The 14,779-nt window shown below is 36.7% G+C and overlaps 1 protein-coding gene across 15 annotated transcripts in view; it reads right to left on the bottom strand.

The window, feature by feature from the left end:
• Positions 1-14,779, bottom strand: part of SLC8A1 (solute carrier family 8 member A1) — a 386,248-nt gene that overhangs the window by 66,265 nt on the left and 305,204 nt on the right. The window lies entirely within an intron of this gene.

Below are 14,779 nucleotides of genomic sequence, written 5' to 3' on the forward strand. Positions count from 1 at the left end.
AGATATTAATAGAGTTATCTCTGGGCAATAGGCTTAGAGGTCATTTTTTTTCCTTCGTTGTGCTTTATTATAGTTCCAAATATAATATTTTTATCATAAATTGTCAATAAATGAATAAAAATATCACAAAGAAAATACAGTCAAATTATCTCACCCCACCCAATGTCTTAGAATCAAACTCTTATTCAGGTTAGTCAGATTCTCCAGCTAGACCACAGCAGGAAGACAAACATGTTTTGTTTGTCTTTCTAAAGATGGAAGCTGTGGCCTCACAACAGCTGTTTTGAAAGTGGGGTGGCAGCAGGTGGGTGTCATGATTTGTAGTTATTTTCATTCTTCCAAAGTTGAGTTTTAACTTTCTATGAAACATGCCATTTACACTACTTTCAAACGTCACCAATACACCAAGGTGTTTTGATGAGAATTTTTCCTGTAATCCAGCCTTTAACAGTTCTTGCCTTATGGTCCTATGGCTATGAGTGACTGACAGGCAGGGAGGACAAATGCAAATATGCAAATCTCAGGTTTCCATAAGCATTCTTGATTACTCTGAAAATAAACCAACCTAAAGTTACCTTTTAATTAATAAGGGCTTAAACACTTCATATACTACAACTTTTTAGAAACCTCTTAAACACTGATTTGTCTTGAAAAAATGTTTCCAATAACATTGGCCAAGAACAATTCTGATCAACGTTTTTGAAACAATGAGTGTTTGTAGACACAGAATTTTAACAGCATGGTCATTAAGTGTTTTTTAGGTCTTCTGGAAGGAAATTGGTTTATAATCTTGTTTTTATTTATCCAAGTCATTAAGTTTTCATTCGATCTATGCCTACTAAAGAATATCAGTCTTCTTTCCTAGTTACTTTTAATTCTCTGAATTTCCCAGTTCCTAATGCCAAATGCTTAAGTCTTGCTTTTTGGCTTAGCATTGTAGACCTGAGACCAGATTATTGGTTCTGGTACCCTGAAACCCAATAACGTACTCTCTGTTCCTCAGCTAGAGAACACCCTTGAATGATACTCACATTCCAACGTCTCACTCCTAAAAAGCTGCAGCTCATGAAACTCCTTTCCTTTCTCATATCTGTCCTCAAATACTGACACTAGATGAACAGCTATAAGTGAGTAAAGCCACAATCATTTTCTAAAGAGTGATTAGATATTTACAAAACTACCAACAGTATGATAATGTCCAGTTACATGTATACTATAAACAGCTCTATCCTAACTTTTAGAATTATTTTTTAAAATCACCTATTTAGTATAAAAAAATTAGCCCGCTGTGACTAAACTAGAATATTTAATTTTTCCCTAAAATCCAAAAACTATAAAATATTAGAGAAGGCACAGGAGGATGGATGTAAGGAATGATGATTATTTGATCATTAGAACTGAATTTGATGTTGCAAAATAGATCAAATTTACGCCACACAAAACTGCCATATGTCTATCCTCTTTGTCAACAAAACGTATGCATTTTGGGTATTCATTTCCATCTCGCAGTCTTGCAATCTTAAACTTTAGTTGTACATTTCTACAAAAACAGCATGGTGAGAGCAAAGGTAGGAAAGTGTTGATGGACAATAAAAGGGCCATGCTACTGTTCTCTGGACTTGATGGCCCAACATCCATTATCAAGATGCTTCATTGTAGGGTACATCAAACTGAAATCCCTCATTGTGAGAGTCATGTTGCAATATTCTTGTTAGCATTACTTAAAAACATCTGATGTTACATTTCTCCATCTTGTATTTGCAACCCACCCTGCATCTCATCACATATTTAATTGGATTATAGAAATAAAGCACAGTGGGGATGGTAGAAGTAGCCTTGCTAATAAGGTGAACGTTTGTGTAGAAAAGGTACCTGTTTCATATTCACAAATCAACTTATTCACAAATAAATCAAACAACATATTCCTTGGTGAATATCATAAATATTTAAATCCTCTAATGGCTTTCTTTTCTTTCCTTTCTTTCTTTCTATTTTTGAGATGGAGTCTTGCTTTTGTTCCCCTGGCTGGAGTGCAATGGTGTGATCTCGGCTTATTGCAATCTCCGCCTCCCAGGTTCAAGCGATTCCCCTGCCTCAGCCTCCTGAGGAGCTGGGATTACAGATGCCCACCACCATGCCCAGCTAATTTTTGTATTTTTAGTAGAGGCAGGGTTTCACTATGTTGGCCAGGCTGGTCTGGAACTCCTGACCTCAGGCGATCCACCCGCCTCGGCCTCCCAAAGTGCTGGGATTACAGGGGTGAGCCACCACACCCGGTCTATTTTCTATATTCTGAGTAGCTGATAAATGTGGGAAATACAGTTATATAGCGCCACACAATTTGTCTGCATATAAAATAAGCATTTATGATTTATCACTAGCATATCCCTATTCATGGGATCACAATTCTTAGAAAATTTTGAAGTACTTGATAACTATGACACTGAAAAAATCAAGGATGAAGAAAAAGAAAAAAGTACTTTTGTAGGTGCCTGGCAAATACATCTAAAATAGATGGAATTTGCATAATGGCATATCATTTCAAAATCATTAGTAATAGAATCAATAATGCTTCTGACAGGAAGAGCCACTAAATTATATATTGATTTCACTTCTCTTGCACAGTAAAGCTATTAATAGGAAACTTGATTATTAAAGGACATTTCAGTGGATCTAAAGTGGCAGGATGAAGTCAGTCCTTATGAATTAGCCCTTTAAATCAACAGAGGCAAAAATCAGAAGGCACTGGTAATGTTCACCTTTTGCTTCAGAACAGAACAATTTCTCCCCTTAGCAAAGGTAGTAGAGGTGAAATAAACCAATATAATTTTTAAAGGAACACATCCTTGGGATGTCTCCTTCTCACTTTCCAGAGCCTAATGCATGAAAGATATTGCCACCACTTCTTCCTTCACAGGGGATAGTATGTGAGATGGGGTTGGTTTGGTGAAGATGTCAGTTATTCTGGCTTGATAATCAGCAGAAGCATGTTCCTCACAGTTCTGCAGTAGAAAGAATCTCAAGGACTGACAGAACCTTGAATGTCCTCCAGTTGGCCCCATTGCCACACCAATACCATGTCCACAGGACTTTTGCATTGTCACAAGGACTCCAGCTCCCTGAAAACACACATCCATTTTGGCTGTTCTGTTCTGTTTACCAACAGGGAACATAGTTGTTGCTACTTCTTTTCTTTAAATTGACAGGTTAACAAAAACAAGACTGGAACTGTTGGGTAGACACAGCCCTTCATCCAAATATAATTCTTGCATTTTTACTGCACTGATAAAGAACAAATAGAAAAACTGGTATCACACAACTTCCAACTATTATAATTACTATAAAGACAGGAAAACTCACTTCTTTTTTACAACTTTTCAAATTTGAGCAGTATACTATAAAAACTGTAGTTTCTGGAAACTAGCAAAGCAGTTACAAATCTTACGATAGCATTAAAATATTTCTTAATATTGCCAAAATTTTTATGGAAGTACATTTTGGTTCTATTTCTAAAAAAAAAAAAGAAAGATCAATTTATTTAGTGGAAAAATACTGATCATTCCTTTTGAAGTTTGCAGTGCCTTTTATTTGATGATACCAAACCAACATCTATACTTTACTTCCCAGTCTCTCTCTCTCTCTTATCTTATGTGTCTCAAAGGACCCGAACACCTTCAAACAGACTACCAAGGAGTTCTTATATCTGGTTTTGACTCAGGCAGGCAGACAGAAAAGAAAGACGTGGCTTTATTAATGAGGGTTGAAGAAGAAAGTCTCTTCGAAATGTATTTTAGTTTCTCATTGTTAACCCAAAGTGGTACCACAGTCTCTTTTTCAACTTAAGCCTCAATTTGTCCTTCTGTGGTTTCTTTTCTTTAAGACTGCCCTTGATGTTGGGAGAAGATGAGGAAAGGATGAACTGGAGGATTAAAGAGAAGAGACTCCCCCATTTTAGATCCTTAAACAAAAGATTTTAGTGAGGATTTCACATATTTAGATGCTTACGGTTGTTTTTTGTCTTTTAAGATTTACCCTCTCCTTAGACATACTCAGAGGCCAGTGGAATGATAGGCTCTTTGCATTTCTTAATTCACAGATCTTCATAACAGCCCAAGAAGTAATTCTTACTACCTGAGATTGACAGGGAAAACGACGACTCTCAGAGACCTTGGTAATATCCAAGGTCACAAAGTGAGTCTCCTGTGACTGGCTTCAGGAACCGAAACCTTTAAATTATATGACTCAAAATCAACCAGTAGGTCCCTTATTCATTCAACTGTGCAGTATTTTTATGGCCACTTTAAAGGATCTAGATCATTACTTTAATATCAAGTTTTATTGTTTCATCTTTAACAAAGAATGACTGTATGAAAATGATAGAATCTCAATTCTGTTTTTAAAAGGACTGCAGCACATGTTATATTCCATGATGGCTGCTTTAAAAAGTTAAATCATTGAGGAGATAAAGGTTTAATTAAAAAGAGCCGTGAGCATGCAATGGTTCACCAACTCTGAGAACTCTGAATAGTCAACCAGCAGTTTCAGTGTCAGCTTCACCTAAAGTGCGGGACTTGTTAGAATTGCAGAATCATAGGCTCCATCCAGGCCCACAGAATCAGAATCTGCATTTTAACAAGATTCTCAGATGACTCATGCATGTTGAAGTCTGAGAGGCACCAATCTAGAGTGGACAATGGGTTCTTGTTATTAAGTTGGATGATAAACCAAGAGGCTGGTAATAGTTAGGCTTGTATTTTGGACCTGGCTGCATATTAGAATCACCTGTGGGATTTTGCAACCTATAAATGCCTAAACCCACTCCAGATAAGTTAAATCAAATTCTGCTTGTGGGACCCCCAGCATGAATATAGATTTTTAAAGTTTTTGGATAAGCACAGTGGCTCATGCCTGTAATCCCAGCACTTTGAGAGATCGAGGTGGGAGCACAGCTTGAGTCCAGGAGTTTTAGACCAGCCTGGGCAGCAAAGTGAGATCCTGTTTCTATGAAAAGTCAAAAAAACAATACACATGCAAAAAAACCAAACAAACAATAAAACAAACAAGCAAACCCCTCCCCCCCACCAAAAAAAAACAGCTGGGCGTGGTGGTGCTTGCCTGCACCCCAGCTACATGGGAGGCTGAGGTGGGAGGATGGCTTGAGCCCAGGAGGTTGAGGCTGCAGTGAGATGTGATCATGCCACTGCACTCCAGAACTGCGAGACAGAGTGAGACACTGCCTCAATCAATAAAAATTTTTAAAAATTAAAAGGATTTTAGGTGCTTCTAACATGTAGCCAGGGCTTGCTTTAAAAAACTACATTAATAATATACACAAAGAATACATAGAATTGTAAGACAGTAATAGTCAAAACTAAATTTTAGATCTAATTAGCAAGGTAGGTGGAAACATGGGAAAATCATTTTGTTTTGTCTTTTACTCCTGTTCTTTTCTGGATTATAAAATGTACTTAAAGTTGTTTTCCCCTCTCAGGAAATGCTGGTCTCTGCAGGCAACCTTAATAGTACAGGTGAGAAAACACCTTTAGGATTCAGGCATCAGAGTTTACACTCATGCACAGTGATTTCCTTCTCAAGAAAGTGATGGGAGCTCTGGTGAATGTTTTTACACAACAGTGATTATATCTGGGGAGTAGACAAATTAAGCATTTCAATTGCCACGGAAGACAGTAACGCCTCATGTCCCCGCCACAGAGCCTCTGAGCCATGTCAGTGAAGGGCCATGTCAGGAACTGGAACTTTCCCACATGTAAGCCATCACACTCCCAGACTCCAGAAAGAACTGACCCAGGACTGACCACGCATGAACCTGGCAACTTCTCTGACCATAATGAGTTTGAAATTTGATCCATAGTATACTTGATGTTAAAAACTTCAGGATAAACTTCTCCTACAGCTTAAAAAGACAAACTAACCAAAAATTAAAAAAAAAGAAATGGGCAAAGGATCTGAATGGCATTTTCCACAGAAGATAAACACAAATGGCCAATAAATACATAAAAACATGCTCCACATAATTAGCTATCACAGAAATGCAAATCAAAGCAACCGGGAGATACCATGTCACACTCACTAGGATGACTACGATAAAGAAGACAGACAGTAACAAGTCTTGATGACAATGTAGAGAAATTGGAACCCTTGTACACTGCTAGTAGGAATGTAAAATAGTGCAGCCACTTTGGAGAAGCCCTCAAAAGTTTAAAAATAGAATTACCATGTGAACCAGCAATTTCACTATATGCCAACGAGAATTAAAAACATGTATTCACACAAAAACTTGTGCACGAATTTTCATCGCAGCATTATTCGTAATAGCCAAAAAGTGGAAACAACTTACGTTTATCAACTGATAAATGGATAAATAATACGTGGTGTATCCACAGAAGGGAATATTATTTTGCAATAAAAATGAATGATGTATTGATACATGCTACAACATGGATGAACCCTGTAAACATCATTCCAAGTGAAAGAACCCAGACATAAAAGGCTACCTGTTGTGTGATTACATTTATAGGAAAAGTCCAGAATAGGCAAATCCAGATACAGAAAGCAGATTAGTGATTGCCTAGAGCTGGGGACTTGGAGACAAAAGGCCAGGTGGGGTGGAGGGAGTTGGTGACTGCTGATGGGTCACCTTTCCCTATACGACTATAATCATAAGGAGGTCTGCTGCCTTTGCAAAGTCAATAGCTCTGTTCATATCACCTTGAGCATTCTCTAGTTCTTTTGTTGGCATTTACTTCTTTCTACATACAAGCGATGATAAGCTTGCCATGGGTTGCCTTTGTATCATTTGGTTTAAATTCCTGGTGCATTTTAAGCCTTTTTTCCTTTCACAAGTTGATTGGTGAGTTATAGTGATTTGGGGTTAGGGAAAGGAAGGAGCAGACAGAGAAGATCCATGCATATATTATCATTTTCTGTTAAGTGACCCAAATCAACTCCTCTGTCTAGTAAACGTTTCAAATGGAATAAGGACAGGTTGCTATTCATATTATTTCCACTAATATTTTTACATCATTTTTAGATTACTGGTGAGATATTTTGGGCATGGATTCAACTGGGGATTTGCTCAATATCCCATGCTAGGATAGTCATAGAAATAGGACTGAATCATGACTTAAGTCTATTGTTTCCTTTCTCGAAATCTTGAGAGAATGAATCCTGAACTCACATTATCCAGGTTTGTAACTTGGCTCTGTTACTTTCTAGCTAAGGTATTTGGGTCACTTCTGGCAAACATCAATGTTATAATCTATCAAATGAGGATAATAGAACTCACTTCACAGGGATTATGATGTTCACAGTGTTGTGATGATCAAATAATGGGCATCATCATTTATCAAACGTGGATAATGAAATTCACAGGTTGTTGCAAAGATTAAATAATATATTGTATGCAAAAATTATTTTGCAAAGAGTTAATGAAATGTTAGGTGCTGTTGTTATTAGTTGAAAAGGAGTGGCTCGTTTTGCAGTTCTTACCTGCCTGTTTACCCAGTTACTAAAAGGGGCAATTGGCAGATGGTAGAGCTGGGGGTCAGGAAATATTCAATGGAGTAATAAGCAATACCCTCAAATTCATTCTCATATATAACTTTGGATCAAATCCCATATAATGGGGCATCCAAGTCCATAATCTGAAACTCAAGAACACAAGGAGCACAGCTCTGCCAGGTTCTCACTCACCACTAGCTGGATACACACAGGGATCTGAAGTCATGCTCTTCCTGGAGCTCCTGCTATGAAGCCTAGCCTGACAAATGGTGGTGGTGCTATTCTGTAATTTAAATAGACTCCAAGGACAAGAGTTGTTAAAGTAGCTAAACCAAAGTAATTCTCCAAGAGGCCTTGTCATCCATGCCCTGATCTTTTGGTATTGTCAAATGGTTATTGAAATCATTGCTTCAAGCAGAGCAAGAGACAGGGACAGCTAAACTCCTACTATTCCCAGGGAGACCAAGGGAGCTTTAGAGAGCTCTGGAGTTAGGGTTTTCTAACATAACCTTGCCCTATTTTATTTTCCTCTGCCCACTATGGAAACTTAGTGGTAACCAATTCATTTTGTCAAATGCAAAATAGGAATACCTTTAATTCTTTAGTTTTTGTTTTTAGCAATCAATTGTCAGCGTTAGTCTCAAACAAACAAATCTTTGAGCTACTTTTCTGTCCCTAGAAGACATTCTGGTTGACCACTTCAAAGAGATACTACGGGGATCCATAATTATTATTTCAATAAATAATAGGCTAGTCAGTCTAATATCCCCACAGTGTTCTATCCTATGATGGTAGGTTTCAGAGAAGATCTGGTGAGTAAGTTTACTAAGACAAAATTACATGGGTATATTAAAAATTGACCATAGTTTTGTGATATATAAAATTTATACCTTACCATTGCTTCACTCTTCTGCAGTTCATAAACTTCAGCCTTAAGGAGGGTAAAGCAATAAGGATCTTGGGTCTGTTACCTACACATGCCTGCTGAGACAATTTCTCTGCTCAGTGAAAATTAAAGTGGATCAAGCATAGGGTACCATGTTGAAATATGGCAAAATAGATGCAAATTTATTTTTTACTGTTTAAAAATATTGGCATTGTGCAAATTCTATGAGAGGATCACATTTAACAAAATGATGGCAGATTCTTGGCATCGTAAAACTTATTAGCTTATAAGACTACATACTTGTCTATAATCTGAGATCTTTACTCCTTGAATGCAGATTCTCTAGAAAATAACATTTTAACAAATTTTCCAAAGTTTAAGGTAACGTTCAGAACAATTTGTGGCAAAGAGCATCTTTTCTAGAAAGGAAACACATCAACATCTTTGTTTGGTTCAGTTTTAGAAAGATCAGCTCTCCATTTGCCACTGCCTATTATGAGAATTCAGAATGACAATGAAATCGATGCTGCTGGATTTCAAACAGACTGCTGGTTGCCCATCCTTTTCAAAAGCTCTCTTCATCTTGAACATTTTAAACATTCCTGGATTGTCATCAGACTCGTTCCAGAGATTATTTGTACCTTTGGTCTTTCTTCCTATGTTACGTTTCTTTTTTCAAAGTAAAAAGTGTCAAGGAAAACACTGGAAGGACTTTACTCCTGAAATGTTATAGGACAGCAGCTAGAATATGCTGAAAGCATCTCTGTCAGAAAGAGGTCAGCTTTAAAATAAGAACACTAAGAAATAAGCTGGGCTTTCTTAAGTTTTAAAATTCATATTCTCTTTCTCTCTTTTCCCTCCTTTCTTCTCTATGTCCCTGGCCACAAAATACACAGTGGCAAATCAATCTCTGTCTGTATGTACTCTTAAAGATGGGTGCCAGATATTTTCTTGAACATGGCTAAAAGAAACCAATAATTCGTGAATTGATGCTGATGTTTAAATTTCACATTTTAATTTTATGTCTAATATGTTATTGTTTTTTCACATTAGGAGATAAGAGAATAGGACCTTAGGTATTAGTAAAGCTAATTTACTAATATCAAGGCGTAGACTAGTAGAAATCAATATCAGATTTTTCTTTAAGTCAAATTTTTGGTGTATCCCTTTGGCTGTTGCTTTTCCTGATAACCTGGATTAAACTAAACTTGATTCTAAATAGACTTACGTCCTTGTTTATATGAAACATCATAAACTGCCAGAAGGAACAATAGTCCATATTAGCAAGCTTATATTCCATGGGTTCTTTCTCACTAAATACAATTAAAATAATGTGGATTGCTTTAGGATAATGTATATTCTTTTAAAGGATTTTCCTGCATATTATTATTAATTATTGAGACGGAGTCTCTCTCTGTTGCCCAGTCCGTAACAGTGGTGCGATCTTGGCCCACTGTAACCTCTGCCTCCCAGGTTTAAGCAATTCTCCTGCCTCAGCCTCCTGAGTAGCTGGGACTACAGATGCATGCCACTGCACTCGGATAATTTTTGTATTTTTAGTAGAGATGGGGTTCCACCATGTTGACCAGACAGGTCTCGAACTCCCATCCACCTCAGTCTCTCAAAATGCTGGGATTACAGGTGTGATCCCCTGTGCCTGGCCCATTTTAAAGTAATACTTGCTAATTGTTGAAAATTTGACAAATGCAGAAATGAAGAAAAAGTCACCCATAATCCTATCACTAGAAATTAACATTTTAAAATGTTTGGTTTTAGCTTTTAATGAAATTGCCAAGAATATTATGAAGTTTTGATATTTTTCTATGGATGAGCTACTTGGGCTTAGCTCTTTTAGAGACCAAAGTTTATTTTCCCTACAATCCTCCTCACATGCTTGGGCCCCACCCTGGACTCTTAATGTAGAAGGTAACGTTCCCCATCTTTTCTTTCTATTGGCTTGTATGGAAGTTCTTGTCTGAATTCTGCCATATGGAAAATTTGCACGTACATTTTTAAAAGGAGAAATTCTCTCCTTGGTCATTACCAACCTTTTGGCTGGTTTTGCTGGAAAAGTTTTCAGGATTCATCTGCCAATGTTGTTTGCCTAGAAGGCCATTCTGGCTACCTCGCTAAGCGTCTTGTTTGTTCTGTAACAAATAATTCTTCATGCTAAATCACTCGCAAATGCCATGGTGCTTAGTGCCCTTCTGCTAATCACCCATTCCCAAGTTTGTCATCAAAATAGCATTAGTTATTTTCCACTTAACTTCAGCCATCATCTTCCCAAGCCCTCCACTTTTCAATCTAGAAGCACAATCTCTCAATCCTTAATCACAGAAATCTCCCTGTTCACTTCTCATTATACACATAAGCAAACTGAGACTCAGTGAAATTAACCAATGCCTCAAAGCTAGTGGATGCCAGAATCAGGATTAAAACTCATCTTCAGACTCCGAATCCACATCTGTTATTTGTTTATCTGCCATTATCCTAGTGTTTTTCTTCTCGATGCTGCTAAAATCGAACTCACCACTCTTCATAGAAAGCTTTTCTTTTTCTCCTCTCTTTTGAATTAAGTAAAAACCGATGCTGATAACAGAAAGAAATGCATGATTTTCTTTGGTAACTCAGTACCATTTCATCATTGTCTGCCATGCTGAGGGATGCCTTATAAATTCAATGGCTCATGCAATGGAAACAAATACTTCCTTTAGTAAGGATGGCTGTGTTGAGTCATGGCCTGAAAGATCTTTGACCTGAAACAAAACTAGGACATCCAGAGAAACACTACATAAAGAGTTCAGGTAAAATAATAGTAAATCAAAATCAACTCCTTGTCTTATTATTATTCCCAAGTCTTCTGGGCATCACACTTAGCAGTTGCTCTTCTCTCTACTTTTCTTCTTTCTTCAAACAGAGTTATGGTATGCAGCCCCCTCTACCACTAGACGTGGTCAAAGATTGTGTGTGTGTTTTCCCCTTAGACAATCTATTTGCACTTTTAAGGGAATATTTGTTTTCTAATTCAAAAGGGGTAATTGTGAAAAGAACTGGCTTTGCAACAATGTGGTAAGCTTGTAGGCATGGTGAGTAGTGTGCCTCTATATGGAGAAATACTTCTTGAATGTCTAATCCCAAACAAGTAACAATTAAATATAGTATATACTACAAGTTAAAAGTTACTACCAACAAAATATCAAGGGCATCAATACACCTCCTGTTTTTTTGCTGTTACTTTCTACTACTTGCAAAGTCCAGTGATGCACCCACTAACTGTGGACTCTCTGAATGTTTAAATCTTTTCTGGGTATTCCATTTGGCTTTAAAACACATCAGTTATCATTTTGAAGCTCATATTCTTGATAGAAGGGATCCAAACACTTTATAGGTAAGCATCACAAGATAAAATCTGCAAGACAATTTAGCTATTTACTGGTACTTGCAATTTAAAGCTTAAAATTAAAATTAACCAAAACCAGAACAGACTTTATTGGGTTTAAACTAAAAATGTGTTTTGCTTTCTTTCCCTTTTTTTGTTTCTTGTTTACGATGGAAGTTTCCCTAGTTAGACTTTATAGAACCAGAGCAGGTTTACAGAATGCAAATAATGACACTGTTTAACAAAATTGAACCACTGGACCAAAGAGTGAGAAAGTATTTGGTGAGCAATTCCTGGATTAATTACAGGCCTCTGATGAGCTACATTTAATGTGCACATTGATTGTAGGGGAAAACCTGTAAATAAGCTTTGAAAAATTTTTTAAATTTTACTACGGATCACATGTAGTTCAGTTAGTGCTCAAAAAAGCAAATCTTCACCCCTATTTCAGCTTTTGACCCAGACATAATCTTATAGGGAAAGGTTGTTGTTTTGAGGATTTTTATTAGTTTGTAAATTTTGTAGGAAGTCTGTACTTTTGTTCAGAGAATCATGTAGGTACAGAGAACCTATGGGATCTAGATTTGCATTTGCAATAGATTTATAGCTTTTAGCAGTATCATTTACTCACTTCATCTTTCAATTATATAAGAGATTATTTTCACACTTTAAGCATTTTCACATGTGCTTTCATTATTATCTAACTTAATCTCATTCTTGCAACTGACCAAACTTAGACATCTTGATTCCAACAATCTTTCCTGTAAGCTAAAGCTTCTTCAGCTGTAATTTGAAAATATATATGGGGCATTAATATGAATATTAAAATATTCATTTTGGAAAATAAGAGTTTTCTGTGTGAATGAAAAAGCAATAATATCTGACACCTAACCATGGATCTCCTTTTAGAGGTTTTTTTACATTTATATAACTAAAGTCTTTCAAAATTGTAGCAGCAGATACAATCGACTGCTAGAACATGAACAAATGCTTTATTAAATATTTATAATTTCTTATTGAATTTTAACATTTCTATTAACTTTAATCATGGTGGAATTAAGTTTATCTTATAATATATGGAACACTAAAGCAAATGGAGAATTACGGGAAAGCTTTGCAGGGCATCTCAAGGGCAGGTCTATGTATAATGAATAAATCCTATTCAATAAAATATACAGTTTTAGTTTTTGTATTATTTAGACCAGGAAACCCTTAGAAGATTATTATATATTTTCCCTTACATATTAACTTGCTGTCTTGGTGTTATATTTGTTGGTCCTGAATATTTTTTTTTAATTGAGTTACTTTGAGTTTGTAGAATCATGAAAATTCTCTTAATATATGTAATTAAATTGCTTTCACAAAGTTAGACTTCCTGAGATACAGATTCAAAGGTTGGTGAGACTGGTAATGGAACTGAAGAGAATCCATGGAAATACAGTGCTGGGTCTTCAGACCCCCTAAGAATATCAACTGTTCAGGCAGTACTGTCTGTATTCAACAGTAACCATGCCGCCACGGGATAGGACAGCATTAACTATGTGTGCATTCCCTGTGACAGTGGGCACAGTGCTGGCGCATAGTGTTTGTGTAATAAATGGTTTTGGTTGACTCACTGTCTGTACTTGAGTTTGTGCCAATCGATCAAGGTATCTTACATTTCTTAGTAAAAGGCAGCTCACATATGTTTTAGATAAAAAGATAGGGTTCTTAATGTTGATCTCACCATGACAGTAAGCAAAATGAATGGTGTGTAGGTGATTCAAGCTCATGACTTAGACATCATGAGGAAGGGCAAAATGAATTTATCAGACACATTTTAGATTCCTGCAATATGTTATTCCATTCAGCCATTCCACAAACCCTTACTGAGTATCCAATTTTTGTGGCAGGCTCACATTAGGCATTGGGGATAAAAAGAGGAGTACGAATTCACAGCTTCGAGAAGGGATAGGCATGTAAACCAAAGATTATGCACCTCCATGTGTGTTAATTGTAAGTATGGGCTCTGCGCTATGTGAGCACAATGGGTGGGGAAATAAACAGACTTGGAAAGGCATGGCATGTTTAAGAAGCATCAGGTTCTATCTGACTTATGTTTATGGTGTGCACATGTAAGTGGTAGAGGGTTGATGGGAGATGAGTCAAGAAAGACAGCTTGGAGACAGGAGAAATGCTAAGTCATGTGGGCATAATTTTGTAAGAAGCCAATGGGCCTTTTTGATTATGGACTGCTATTATCCAATTTAACTTTAACTTTTACTACAATCACTCTAACTCTGGAATAAAGCTTGTATTGTAGTGAAGGAGAGGGGGCAGGGAAGCAGATGTGGAGAAGATATTATCTCCTGGACTGGCAGAGCCTAAAGTCCCTGCCTGAATAATTAGCCAGGTACCCCTCCAGCAGCATGCTTTAAAGAAGTGTCTGGCCCCCAATGTCCAGTCTAGATCTGTCAAAGCTGAATAAATAGAGAAAAGCTACTTTAATTTCTTTTGTGAAATTTCTTCTTCCTGAAAACTTGACTGTGGGTTAGAGAAAACAAGTTGAAATTGCATGAAATGCTTTCTCTGAATTCCTCTGCCAAGATCAATTTGTTGTAGCATGATGGAGGTAGTAAAATACGAATTCTGCTAGAGAAAACATCATGAGATTGTAAAACTGACCTGATTTTCATGAAAAGAAAATCTATCTACCATAAATTCAGATCTGAGCATGTATTTCATTTTATTTTTATCAACCATGAGTAGGTTTGGCAAGCCTTATGACAAAATGATATCTGGGCATATATGTTAAGTTTTTAAATGAAATTATCACAAACTAAGGTCTCAGGTTAATGAATTACATGGAAAATTGCTATCACATTACATTATCTTCTACAGTATTGGCAGGAGGACTGGTGAGAGAATTACAACCAAGATGATATAATGAAATGAAAATTTACAGGTTGAGGTGTGGGAAAGGGTAAGAGAATATCATTCTTCTGATAACAGTG

Source organism: Theropithecus gelada, chromosome 13 (assembly GCF_003255815.1).
Source record: "Theropithecus gelada isolate Dixy chromosome 13, Tgel_1.0, whole genome shotgun sequence".
NCBI classification, from domain to species: Eukaryota; Metazoa; Chordata; class Mammalia; order Primates; family Cercopithecidae; genus Theropithecus; species Theropithecus gelada.